Raw genomic sequence first — 12,391 nt, 5'->3', positions numbered from 1 at the left:
CAGAAGTTGCTATCAGCAACACTCAACTCATTTCATTGGTTTGCTTTAGGTACAACAGTTGTTTTACCAAGCTTGTGCTTTTTAAATTATTTTTCAAGCTTGATATTTATTACCTGACAAATCTATTAAAGCTGTCAGAAACATCTGCTTCTGACACAAGTCAGAACTTGATTCTACTGGCTAGATTTATGTTTTAAAAAGCACAGGAAGACATTTCAGTTGAAAAAAGAAACTAAGGGAGGCCTGTGTTTACTGTGACACACTTTGGCCATAAGCTCTGGTCTTTTAAAATGTGCAGTATCTAACGAATACCTAGGCAAAAAGCTGTTTTTCAGAGACTTTGAAAGATCTAAACTGCTGTGTTTTCCACACTTTGCTCAACCTCAGGATTCACAGGAAAATGCCATTTTAAGGTTTGTCCCTCACTCACAAACACTTAAATTTCAGGCAACGCTAAATTCCTACATTTCCATTACAAAATTCTGTCGGCTCGTAACACGTGGCAGCCTGTCTCACCAAGATGTTCTGCTGTTTTGGATAAAGTGATTATTATCATCCCAAGCTGAGTCTAGGTTATGATAAATGCAGGTCTGCCCACCTAATCTTTCCTGCAGGTAAGAAAAAAAAAAAAAAAAAAGAAGTAAGATTTGGACTGTAACTGCAATTTATAGCTTTGGGGCTGCTGATTGCTTAGTCTTTCATTAACTTTGGAAACTTAAACCTTGGAAAAAAAGTTGTGCCACTGATCCTTCCTATACACACCTATTTTGAAATGCTCTACTGTTTGATCAGAGACATTTAGGAAGAAAAGCATCTCTTCCTTTCAAGGTAGTTCTGTTGCTACTGTAGGTCTGCAACAGCCTTCGTAACCTAAAAATTAGCTGAACATTTTGCAAACCAAAGAACGCAATGGAAATCTAAGGCAAGCAGACTGACATGCAAGAAACTGGATTCTCCTTAAATAAACTTGGAACTTAACAGCAGTGCTCCACCATGCAACAGCAACATCACATTGAGAAAACTTCACCTTCCACCAGCAAGAAAACATTCCACAGGCAGCTTCTAGAGCTAGCTAATTTCAGTGCCAGGAAATGTGTTTTTAAAAAAATTAACAGGTTGACTGAATAATTAATGGTGATTTTCTCTAATTCTTGAAATATTAAAGAAGATCCAGAACTGTATGCAAGCTACCTTTTAAGTACAGTGGTAAACAGGATGACTCAGGTGGCCACACTACCAGTCTGTTTGATATTAATCACTGGCTGAAGCAGACAACACTGATTAAAGGACACTGACATAATTAAGGCCAGCCAACACAGATTTATGGAAAACATTCAATCAAAATATACTTCTGTAAGAATAGAAATTTCATTGCTCAAGAAAGCAGGTGAAATAAATTTTGCCTTCTGCAGGACATTTCAGTTAGGTAGAATGCTAAAAAGGACAAAATCATTCAGAACCACATGAAAAGTCTCAAATCACCATAACCTCTTCTTTTCTTTTAACCTTCTCTTCCAAATCATCTACAACAACCTATCTCAGAAGGCAAAATATTCTCAGAACAGAGCAGAAGGTAAAAAGCTATCCTCCAACTCTACAGAATCTGTAACATGGGACCACATAACTTCCAAAACCCAAGTATGACAAACATGGATATGGTGAATAATGGAAATGACAGTTCTTAAATAATACAATTATGAATTATTCAATTACTTGGTCCAGTATAACAGGTTGCATTTAATAAGATCAAGCATTCAATCAAAAGACTCACAAGCAGAAAACATAGGTGATACACAACAAAGGCAAGACTATACTGGAAAAACACAGTCCTGAAACCCATCTGAGATTTATTACACTAATCAGCTGAAAAGGAAGATATGATACACCATTGACTAGAAAAGCTAACAGAAAACACTGAATCCAGAAATAATGAAATATAGATTAAATACAGAGTGGAGTTTATCACTGCGGAGATACTGTATCCTGTTCTGTTGTCCATAAGGCAAGAAAGTTGATAAATCAGGTGCTCAAAAATTGAGGGAACATTACAGATATGCTTAAACAGTGGGGAAAAACACATACCAAAGCTCTATTTATTGAGATTTGGGAAAAGTTTAAGTGTCTTGCTCAGTCTCTAAACGATCATGCAGTTAAAAAAAGGCTGAAGACCCATGTTTATTCAATCAGGGGACTGAAACAAGACATTCAGAGATAACAGTAAGTTATTTTCAGGTTAACACTGAATGATTTTTCTTAAAAGTGATTTCTAGTTTAAACAGAAAATTAATCAGAAAAAAAAAATCCATTACTCACATTACACAAGATGTAAGAGGAGTCACAGTAGTCCCTTCTAGGTTACTAAGCCTTTATCCTGACACAGGTGGTTAATTTTTCAAGGCCTATCTACTCACATGCCAAGAGGAAGTTTTTTCTAAAGGAACAATGTCTAAACCATCCACTTCTCCAGAAAATATCCCTGTATTATTACAGTTACATTTTCACATCTTCCTGTCTCAAATCACTGCAGAACTGTTTCAATATCTCAGCAGCTTCTGGTCCAAAATTGTCCATGACATTCTCAAATGGCAGGTCCAAACCAGCGGCTCTCTGCTCACTTCAGAAAGATCCAGCTGAAGCTTCGTGGGGCACTGCAGTTTGCAACATGTTACACCACAGTAAAGAGCGATAAACACAAGAAAGTAGGCACTGAAGTTCTGCAAGAGGATGACAAGAGAGACTAAGGGCACCTGCAGAGCTAACAAAATCCAAGGGAAATAAAGGAACATTAAATATCACCATTCCAGATACTTTCCTCCTTTCCTACCTACTATTGTAAGTGTGGTGTTTAGAGAGCTATCCACTTCTTCTTTCGCCTGAACAGGAACGAACGTGAAAGCTTTTCCCAGTTTCTCAGCCAGAAAGCAGTGTGACCTCCACCTCTATTGCGAGACTTGCAGCCAAAGGCAGACACCAGCGATTAAGCTCCAAGCAGAGTCAGGGGACCACACCCTTGGCCCTGCCACTGGCTGGAACACAAACCACTTCTCATTCCAAATCCTGTCCTAAAAATCCTGCCAGAACTCTTGTTTTCCAGCTGAAAAAAATCACTTCCACATCTCTCTCTCTACCTCATACACTGAAAATCTGCTGGTAGGTAAATATTTACTCTGTGCCATTCCACAAAATGTTACAGATCAGGATGCTGAATCTGGCTCCTTGCTCCTCAACAAGGCCAGTAGCCGGACTATGTGAATGCAATCAAAATCACACAGCAGCACCTCTCTCACTAACCACACACATTGTACAGTATATTCAAAGTGGCAGAACAAAGCTTCAGACCACATTCACTGAAAACATTCACTGAATTAACAGATCAGGGTTGTTGTGGGGTTGTTTTGTTTTTAAATGTCATTTACGTAAGCATCATCTTTGGGCTTCGTAGAAATTCTCTCCTCCCATCTCTTAAGGTTTCCTACTCACGCGGTTCTGAGATGTTCTACACTTCAGGAAACAAATATTCAACAGTGAGAAAGTCTAACAAAAAGTCATAACAGAAAGAATATGTGTATCAGATTGCATATGTGGATCAGCCAGGAAGCCAGAAGGTAACTTGTTACTACATATGAATGACAACATTTTTAAATAGCTTGTCACTTTATGATAATATTGCTAAAGCTATTCACTTGCTTTGCTCTAAGAACCGTATCTTTGTGAACTGACTTTTGACGTTATCCTGCTCCTGCCTTAGTACTCTTAAAGCCTTGTATACCATAAATAGAGAAAATTACATATACAGATGATTCAGCATTAACTAAGCCCAATGTAAAAGCTTCTACTGGTTTTAATGGTGGTTTAACTGGGCCTCTGATTTATTAAACTGTGTTATTAAATGCTTTTACTTAGAAACCTTGCCATATGCTACTTCCATGATCAGCGTCACTCACTTTCTATCACAGACATTCTTCAGTCAAACACTGACGTCAGCCCTGCTTTGAGCCAGAGGCTGGAGCAGACGACCACCAAAGGCCAGTCCTCTACCAACCTTAATCATTCCCATTTTCTACCATACGTGGCTCAAGAAAAATCAGTTTATACATCCACTACTTGCCAGTCATACCAGCTCCTTGCCGCATGACATTCTAAGTTTGGAGTTACGTAAATTCAGCTATGCATCAACATAAAACTTCACCCAAAGTAATCATCACAAAGCACAAAATGCACTTTTTCCTTCTGTTTCTTCCAATCTGAACTGACACACTGCCACACAGACCACAAATCTGCTTTTACCCAATCTGATCTACACATGGACATCTGCGGTCTCTGAATCTCCCTGTCACACAAACCAGTATCTTTACCATAAAATACTATCAACAGAATGTGAAGTATTTAAATTTGTTGTCAGTGACAGGTCGGGGGTGGGGGGGTGGTGCAACTAGGTTCACAGTAACCACAACTTGAAACCAGTATTTCTCTACTGAATAAAAAGGACCCAACAGCCAGTAACAAACATTACCTTCACAAAGTGCAATGCATCACACATACTTGTACTGAAATAAAAGCTATTAAACATAACAGAATACCTTTCTAACCAGTTTATTTTCCTAACATGCTATATGTAAGCCCATTTATCTGTTTATAATGACAACTTACATATTCAAGAGCCACTGTTGAAGGCATCAAGTAAGCACTCTTTCTTATTTGATGAGATTTTTTTTTTAAATCATATGGCCAAAAAAATTGAAAATCATAATGCATGGGTTTAATAATTAGCTGATGGGATCAAAAAATAGCAAGTGATCCAAAAGGTGTTGTCAACAAATTTTCTCATTGACCTACAGACTACTACTACTCTACAGAGCTCCTGGTATCCCTTGTACGTTTCTCCACAGTCCTCAGGTCTAGAAATCCAGCTCCTGTATGTTACAAACTTTAAGGATCACTGGAGAGGCTCAGTCCTGAAAATACAAACTTTTGTTTAATGCTTCCCAAAAATCTCAGATGCATCAAAGCAATTCTGTGCATCCTTTCCATAAAGAAAAAAAACACCACAACACAGAGGGACATATAAATTTCAATGGCAGCCCTGTTTCCCACACAGACATCAAGCCATCACTACAGTTTCTATATTCAAGGCATGTTCAACCATCCTTAGAGAGGACTGACAGCCCTCCCTCTGCAAAAAGGAGAAGTTAACACATTTTGTAATCAACACACTGTGGCAATCTCAGCTACTAACTAAGCAATGCAAAGACCTTGGTCTTCTATAATCCTTTGCTACCATCTGAACTAAAGATGAAAAAATAATGGTAATAAACATCACTGTGATGAACTACACAGTTATATACATACACTACCAACCACAAGAGGGCCAATGTTGTATAGACCTTTTAATTTAAAGCACTTAATTTCTTCTTAGTTCCATCCATAGCTTATGTACACCTTGAGCAAACTTGCTAAGTTGTCTCATTTCTGACAATTTTCAAGCCAGACCACATGTACAATTAAAAACATTCAGGAAAGAAAAGGCTAATCTGTGAAGAAAACTGACTTACTTCCCATAAAAAGCAAACAGCATGCCCTCGGCAGCACTTCACACACCTAGGTTTTCAAATTTCACTCAATGAATTAAAATAAATTTATGAGAAAAGTACACACACAAAAAAAGTCCCTTTCAACACAAATGCCCATTCAGTAACAAAGTGAAGAGTTTCTCCTTACCAGAGTATGCAATGAATCAGGCCTGTGCTTTTGTGCTTGTGAGTGGAAATTTTATTGCTCTGCCCCTTAGCTCTATCTATCTATAATCATGAATTAAATATAGCTTATCTGCTTTAATCTTTGAGCAGAAGTACTGAAAGGAAAAAAAGAAAAATTAAGAATTTTTTTCTAAATTAGACTATAAGAAGATTTATCATCATACCTTAGGAAGCCTTAAGAAGGAATTTTAAAGACTTCAATGAAAGAATAAGAAACACACATTTGACAGTTACTTGAACTTACAAGATCAGACAAAAACAGGAAGAATCAAATTTCATATTTTTGCTATTTCAAACAAAAAACAAAAAAAAATCTAAAGAGCTACAGGCCTGAACTACTTTAAAGGAGGGGGCAGAGGGGAAGGAAAAGACTAAGGTCCAGGTGCCTAAGCTCATTTTCATCAGTTACTGTGGACCAACATTTCCCTTGCATGTTTAAATAATTAGACAGGTCTTTCAACAGAGGCAGGTAGGAGCAAACCATCTCTTCAGCCAGTCAGCTGCACCAATGAGATGTTCCATGTGACTCTGGCATCTAGTTTGTTTTTAAATGAAGTATCTATAGATCTTAAAAGAACTACCACCATTTTTTGTATATTCAGCTACAAGAAACTACAGTTTATGCTAGAACTCTATTTAGACAACTGGCCTTAGGGGACAGCAAGCATAGAAGAGATGCCATGGTGTTTAGTCTGAATTCCTTAAAAAAAAAAAAACTCTTTCCTCATTGAAAGAGTAAAACAGTTGGGAAATTAAGTTGTAGAGCCCTCAACTCTATTTACAGACATTTATTTTCACTTACATCAGCATAAAGATCATATTTTTCATTTACTGTACATTTTAGGAAGGCAAGAAAAACACTGAAAGGAGTCTCTTGAGGATATTTTACAGTCCTCTTAGGATAAAAATCTGTAATGAACAGAGGGTCTGCAAGAGTTCAAGTTTTCACTGTGGTATCAAATTTTTTTAACTATACTGTGAAACAAATCATTACTGCAACACAAATACTTTGCATTTTAGGTCTACGCTATTGTTTAAAAGCAGGTGTTGCTGGAAGGACACTCAGCTTCAATGGATAAATGTCTGCCTTCTCTCTATTAGAGCTAACCATTACACAGATTTTTTAATCACACATTCAGTGAGAAATTAACACTGACATACATGATCATTGACATCAGTTAACTTGTATAACTATGCAAGCCTGGGGGGGGGCACAGGGGTAAAGGACACTCCAACATTTCTGTTCACACCCCCAAGACAAATTTTTACCTCAGCATCAGCTAACTGTTCAAAGAACACTTATTCAACTGAATGGCAAGAATACCAGTGCCTCATAATACTAAAGCTCTTATTATCTATTGGAGCCAACACCCAATAACAGAGCCCAAAAATACCAGAACAAAGCTTTTGTTGGTGACAACTGCAATCCATTTTGTTTACAAAGGTTCCCAATTATCACACTGTGCATCTACCAAATGTTCTATTCACAAAGCAGCAAGCTAATTTGTGTTTATTAAAAAGTTTCTTAAGAACAGAAGCAACCAGTAGAGTTATGGGAAAAGGAAAAAAAATTCACACGTACTTTCTAGGAACTTGCCCAAGTCAGCTCCTGAAGCAAGAAAATAGAATGAGCAGCAAGAGATTAGACAGAAGAACATAATCAGAATTCAGAAGTTCATTCCCCTCCCACTCAAGAAAACATACACTTAGAAAATTACAGTAAAAGGTAAAGCATTACAGCAACAAACCAAGAATGTTGACCTGAAAGTTACTGGAGAAAATTCAGGTTTTATTCCAGAAGTACTACTTGGCAACATCTCCTTTTGGCCTACAACTTGTCCCACTTCAAAATGCAGTTACACAGAGCTGAAAGAGCAGAGACTGCTTTGTTGACACTGAAACTACTTGTCTTAGATCAATACCGAACGTACACAATCCTGATCGATGTTCTCTTCAGCGTGCCAAGGCCTCTCCAGTCAAACACTGCTGGTCATTGCTGCTCCCAACACCCTGCTGCCTGCTGGGGGGAAAGGCTCGAGTGCTCGGCGAGCTCCCTCCTTCCTCAGCCTGTGTAACCTGACAGGGCTGGGCGTGCTCGGAGCGGGGCACACATGGGCTTCAACGCGGGCGCCTCTGCCCACGGCGCTGCCGGAACGCAGGCCCAGTCCCACCGGGCTGGGCGGGGACAAACGAGTTCACAAGGGTCAGTGTGAGGGGAGATGGCGCCGGGGGCGCAGCTGCCAACCCCGCAGCGCGTGAGGAGCCCCGGGCACCCCGCCGCCGCCTGACAGTCACCGTCTCCCCCTGCCGGGACCTGCTGCCGAGGAGCCGCATGAAGTGGGCAAGGCCCGCACCCTCGAGCGGGGCTAGGCCCAGCGAGCCGTGTGAAAGCCCAGCGGCGGAAGCGCAGGAGCGGCCCTCCGGGCGCGCCCCTCGGCAGCAGGCCGGGGAGGCCTCGCCTCCCGGTAGGCCGCAGGGCGTCTCGGGGCTGCGGCACCCGCGGCAGGCAGGAGCCGCCGGCAAGGCCGATGCTCGGCGCGCGGCCTAGGCCCGCTCCCACAGGCGGGGAGCGCGGCGACGGCGGGAGCGCGGCGGCGGGGAAGCAGCAGAGGCGGCCGAAGCGGTGGCGAGTGCAGGGAGCCGACGGGACAGCGTTACCTGCGCTCCCGGACGGAGAGTCCCTCACGGCCACAGCGACTCCTCAGCCCCAACAACACAAGATGGCGGTTGCGCCGCCACGCAACGTCACGTGAGAGCAAGCCCCGCCCCCTGCCTCCGCCGTGGGACCCGGATGGGCGACGGCACTCTCGCTCTTCTTCCACCCCCCTCCCCCCGCACCTCGCGCAGGCACCGCCCACGTGACGTCACCGCGAGGGGGGAGAGGGCGGTCCCCCAGCGGCTGCGCGCGCATGTCCCCCTGCACACCCCTGTTCCGGGAGCGCGGGCGCCCCCTGCTGGAGGCGCGCGGGACCCGCAGCCTCCCGCCCTCACAGCCCTGCGGGGAGGCGGGGCGCTGCTGGGGCCCTGCTGGGGCCGGGGGTCCTGGGGTCCTGGCCGAACCGCCCGGCCTCCTCTCCCGGAGTAGCGGGGCCCCCTCAGCCTGAGCCCCACACGGCAGCTACATGGCCGCGTCAGCCTCCTGCCGTTGGCTCCCGCCCGGGGCAGCCCCCGCGGGGCCGCGTGCAAGCGGCGGTTGGGGCCGGGGCCGCTGAGGCCAATAACGGCCGGGCTGCCGCGTCGCACGCGTTGTTACCTGCAACCTTACCCTGTCCCTCATTTTAGCTTACGAGTAGGCAATTCAGCTTTATCGGCGGCACTAAAAGGCCACAAGGAGAAGTGTCCATGTTTTAAGGACACGCAGCGTCCAGGCCGTGAGGGGATGAACCCCCCAGAGGAGCCCTGGGGATGCTGCGCTGCCTCGGGGAGGCGGCTGCTTACACAGAAAAGGCGTCAGGTGATATGCATTTTGGCTCCAATTTTCCTGATGGAAAAAATCAGGAGCCCAAGGCAGACTTATTTCAGCTACAAATACCATTTTATTTTTAGTCCTTAAACCTATATTAGTGCATGATGCAGAATAGCCCCATGTGGTTCCTTCAGCCTAAAAAACCATTCTCGGCTGTTACGCACCACTGAAGGTATAACCGCTTTCAGCTGAAACTATTTCGCTCCAATCATGATTTCAGACACAATCCACGTAGCCTTCTCCTTCCTCTCCTAGGTGAATAAATACTTGTCATTGTGCACTGAATGCCGGCCAAAAATGATGCAACAGTGAACACAAAGTGATTCTTCTGAGCTAATGGTTTGAAAGCCTGTAATTCTTGGGGCTTATTTTCAGCCAAGAGCAACAGAGGACTACGTCATTCAAAAATCTTCGAATGAAATTTCTCCTTTAGGAGGCCAGTATGTAAAAAGAAGCTTGCTAGCAAAGGGCTGGCCTCTAATAAGCTGGATTTGATCCCCCTGGTTGTTGTCACACAGCTTGAGCCAATATTAATAACAGCATGGGGCAGGAGAGAGGCAGCACTGCTATTTCAAGCTGTCAGTCAGAACTTCCACCTTCACTGCAGAAGCGGCTGTGCTCTGTTATTCTACTTGTCAAACCTGAGCTTGAGCACTCAGAAATATTTTCACATGCTCTAAGACAAGCTTTAGCTCAAATGGGAGAAGTTCAGCTCTTACAGATTTTTTTTCCTCCCAGTTAGCACAAACATTATATTATTGAGACAAAAAATTCAAGAAGAGTGTGTTTGAAATGTGCCACATCTGCAGAAATTGGCATTTTTGTAAAATATCTCAAGGAAAGTCAGATTACTTTTGTTTTTTAATAACATCTTAAATCCTCCACAACATTCATTCAAGCAGAACAGTGAGACTGTCATGAAAATTCAAGACAGCATCTGTGTGGTTAAATTCCTGCATGGTTCAATTACAGGACTTCAGCTGGTGTTGTCTAGGTGCGAAATTACTCCAGCAGCTAGCCTGAGGTACTGAGGGCATGAAGTACTTCAGAGCCCTCTAGATTACCATGCCAATTCATCCACACTATTAAAAATCCAAGCACAGAGTAACAGTATCCCTAATGAACCAAAAACCTTCCTTATTGACCCATTGTTTTCACCAGTCCTAGCTTGGAAGCAAGAGCCTGCTTCCCTTGGGACAGCAGAGGTGCTACAAACACAGAGCACAGCTCTGAAATGGTGAATAATGGTCATAAAACAGCCCAGATGTGGCAAAATCTGCCCCCCTCACCACACCTTCTTCTTGTTATTTGGAAAAGAGGCTCTCCTGCTTGTTGAAATACCAAGGATTTTGTCTGAGTCAACGTCTACTCAACAGCCTCTATTTTCCATGGGAGCAGAGGAACATCTTCATTTGTCACATCCCTAAAAATAATGATAAAAGCAACAGACAAGGCAGACAGGTGAACATTTGACTGTAGTTTTTAAAGTCAGTCACTTCAATGGACTTGTCACTTGAGATGGCTTACACTGAAAGACAGACTACCACAAATACACCACTACTCCTGCAACACCCAATTATTTTAAGACATCCTTCTCACAAGAGGCAGGCTGAGTTTGACAGGTGACAATAAAGCACTCTGGTTACTCCAATCCATCTTACAAGGCATTTATTTGTGCACTCCCATAAGGTTAAAATATGATTTAGTCACCTTAATCCTCACAGCTAAAGCCTGAATGCTAAGCCAGGAAGAACCCAGTCATACTGTTTCTCTTTCTTTCTCAATTATGGCTACCTTGGTATTCCTGCCATCCCACGGTGTCCCCTGCAGCCAGTGACAATGGCTCTGACAGAAGTGTCGGTGAGAAACACCCTGCGATCAAGAGTATCCCAACAGGCTGAACCCATCCTCAGTGCTGGCTGAGGCATTAGTGACACCTCTATGTACATCTCCTACACTGAGAAACATTAAACCCAAACCTTCCAGGAACTGAGGACTACTTGGAGTTCCCATTCTAGGAGACTAGTGACTTGGGGCAGGTCCTTGTCCCTTCTGAGAAAGATCCATGACCACAGCAGTCTTTTCACCAAACTTCTCCACTTGCAATCAGAAAGAGAGTAACTGACATATCAGCAGATGTTGAGAGCTGGGATTGCCACCTGTGGTGACATCAGGCATAAAAAGATTAATTATAGGTAAATAAGTATTGTCAGCCAGTATTAGATGGGACATTTAGCTAGACAATTTATTTTTAGTACTTCTGCGTAACCTAATGACATTGTTATTCGATCCAATAGTTGCCAGCAAAGCAGAACAATTTAGAAAGAAATTAATTTCCCATTGTCAATTTTTTGCAAAGCTCCTTTCAAACTCATATTGCTGCAACTTCAAAATCCAAAAGCACTTACTGATCGCTGCACTGAATGAAGGCCCCAAGTAACAGCACCTATTTGAATTGAACAAAACCACTACAGACACACTGCTCATTTCCTTATTGAAACTTGTCAGCTGGAAGCTGACTCAAATCTATTAAAATAAAACCACAAGAAGCCCTTTTTCTACCCTCTCCTCCTGCTGCCCCAGGCTCCTCAACCAGCTGCACGTGTAGAGCAGCACGAGTCAACAGTGGGAGAAAAACAGGAATATCAAAAGCTGCAGTGTTGCAGTTTTCCTGTGGAAACACAGACTAAGGAACTTTCGCCCTGATTTTACCTGACCTCTGAGACTCAAGGGCTTACAGACACATGGCAAAGGAACCGACGGCCAAAGAGGCACAGAGTAGAGCTGCACTGAATAAAATATTTGTGTCTTCCATTTCATCACCAGATCACACCTGAAATGATGCATGGTTAAACAAGATGCTTGGACGCATTTTCAGATGTCCACATTTTTTTTTCCCCTCCCTTCTATAAGTGCAGAAAGAGGAAACGCAAAGAGAAATGCAAGGGAAATGTAGCTGAAGAAACCTGCCCTGCTCCCAGCTGGGGGACTACTGGAGCTGAGACACAGTGGCTATTTTAAGATAAGGGAAGGCTGACAGCCTTCACATGTCAACATTTAGCAGTGGGCAGTGTTTCAAATATTTACACAGCCATGTCCCTTTCTGGGGAATTGCAAACATTCGAGCTTTTTATACCAGAACTGCCACACAGAAGGGGAAGTGCTATCA

General features: G+C 43.0%; 1 protein-coding gene across 8 annotated transcripts in view; it reads right to left on the bottom strand.

The window, feature by feature from the left end:
* Window positions 1-8,508, bottom strand: part of GIGYF2 (GRB10 interacting GYF protein 2) — a 78,133-nt gene extending 69,625 nt beyond the window's left edge. For 7 of the 8 annotated variants that reach the window (XM_080349499.1, XM_080349504.1, XM_080349506.1 and 4 more), the window contains exon 1: window positions 8,415-8,487. The gene's annotated coding sequence lies outside the window, so the exon portion shown is untranslated. Of the gene's footprint in view, window positions 1-7,687; window positions 7,932-8,414 lie in introns of all 8 variants that reach the window. The other variant, XM_080349501.1, reaches the window with a different exon arrangement.
* Between the last annotated feature and the right edge of the window lie 3,883 nt (window positions 8,509-12,391).

This window comes from Nesoenas mayeri (assembly GCF_963082525.1).
Source record: "Nesoenas mayeri genome assembly, chromosome: 9".
Lineage (NCBI taxonomy): Eukaryota > Metazoa > Chordata > Aves > Columbiformes > Columbidae > Nesoenas > Nesoenas mayeri.
The sequence above is the reverse complement of the archived record's forward strand: the minus strand, read 5'-3'. Positions and strand labels throughout refer to the sequence as shown.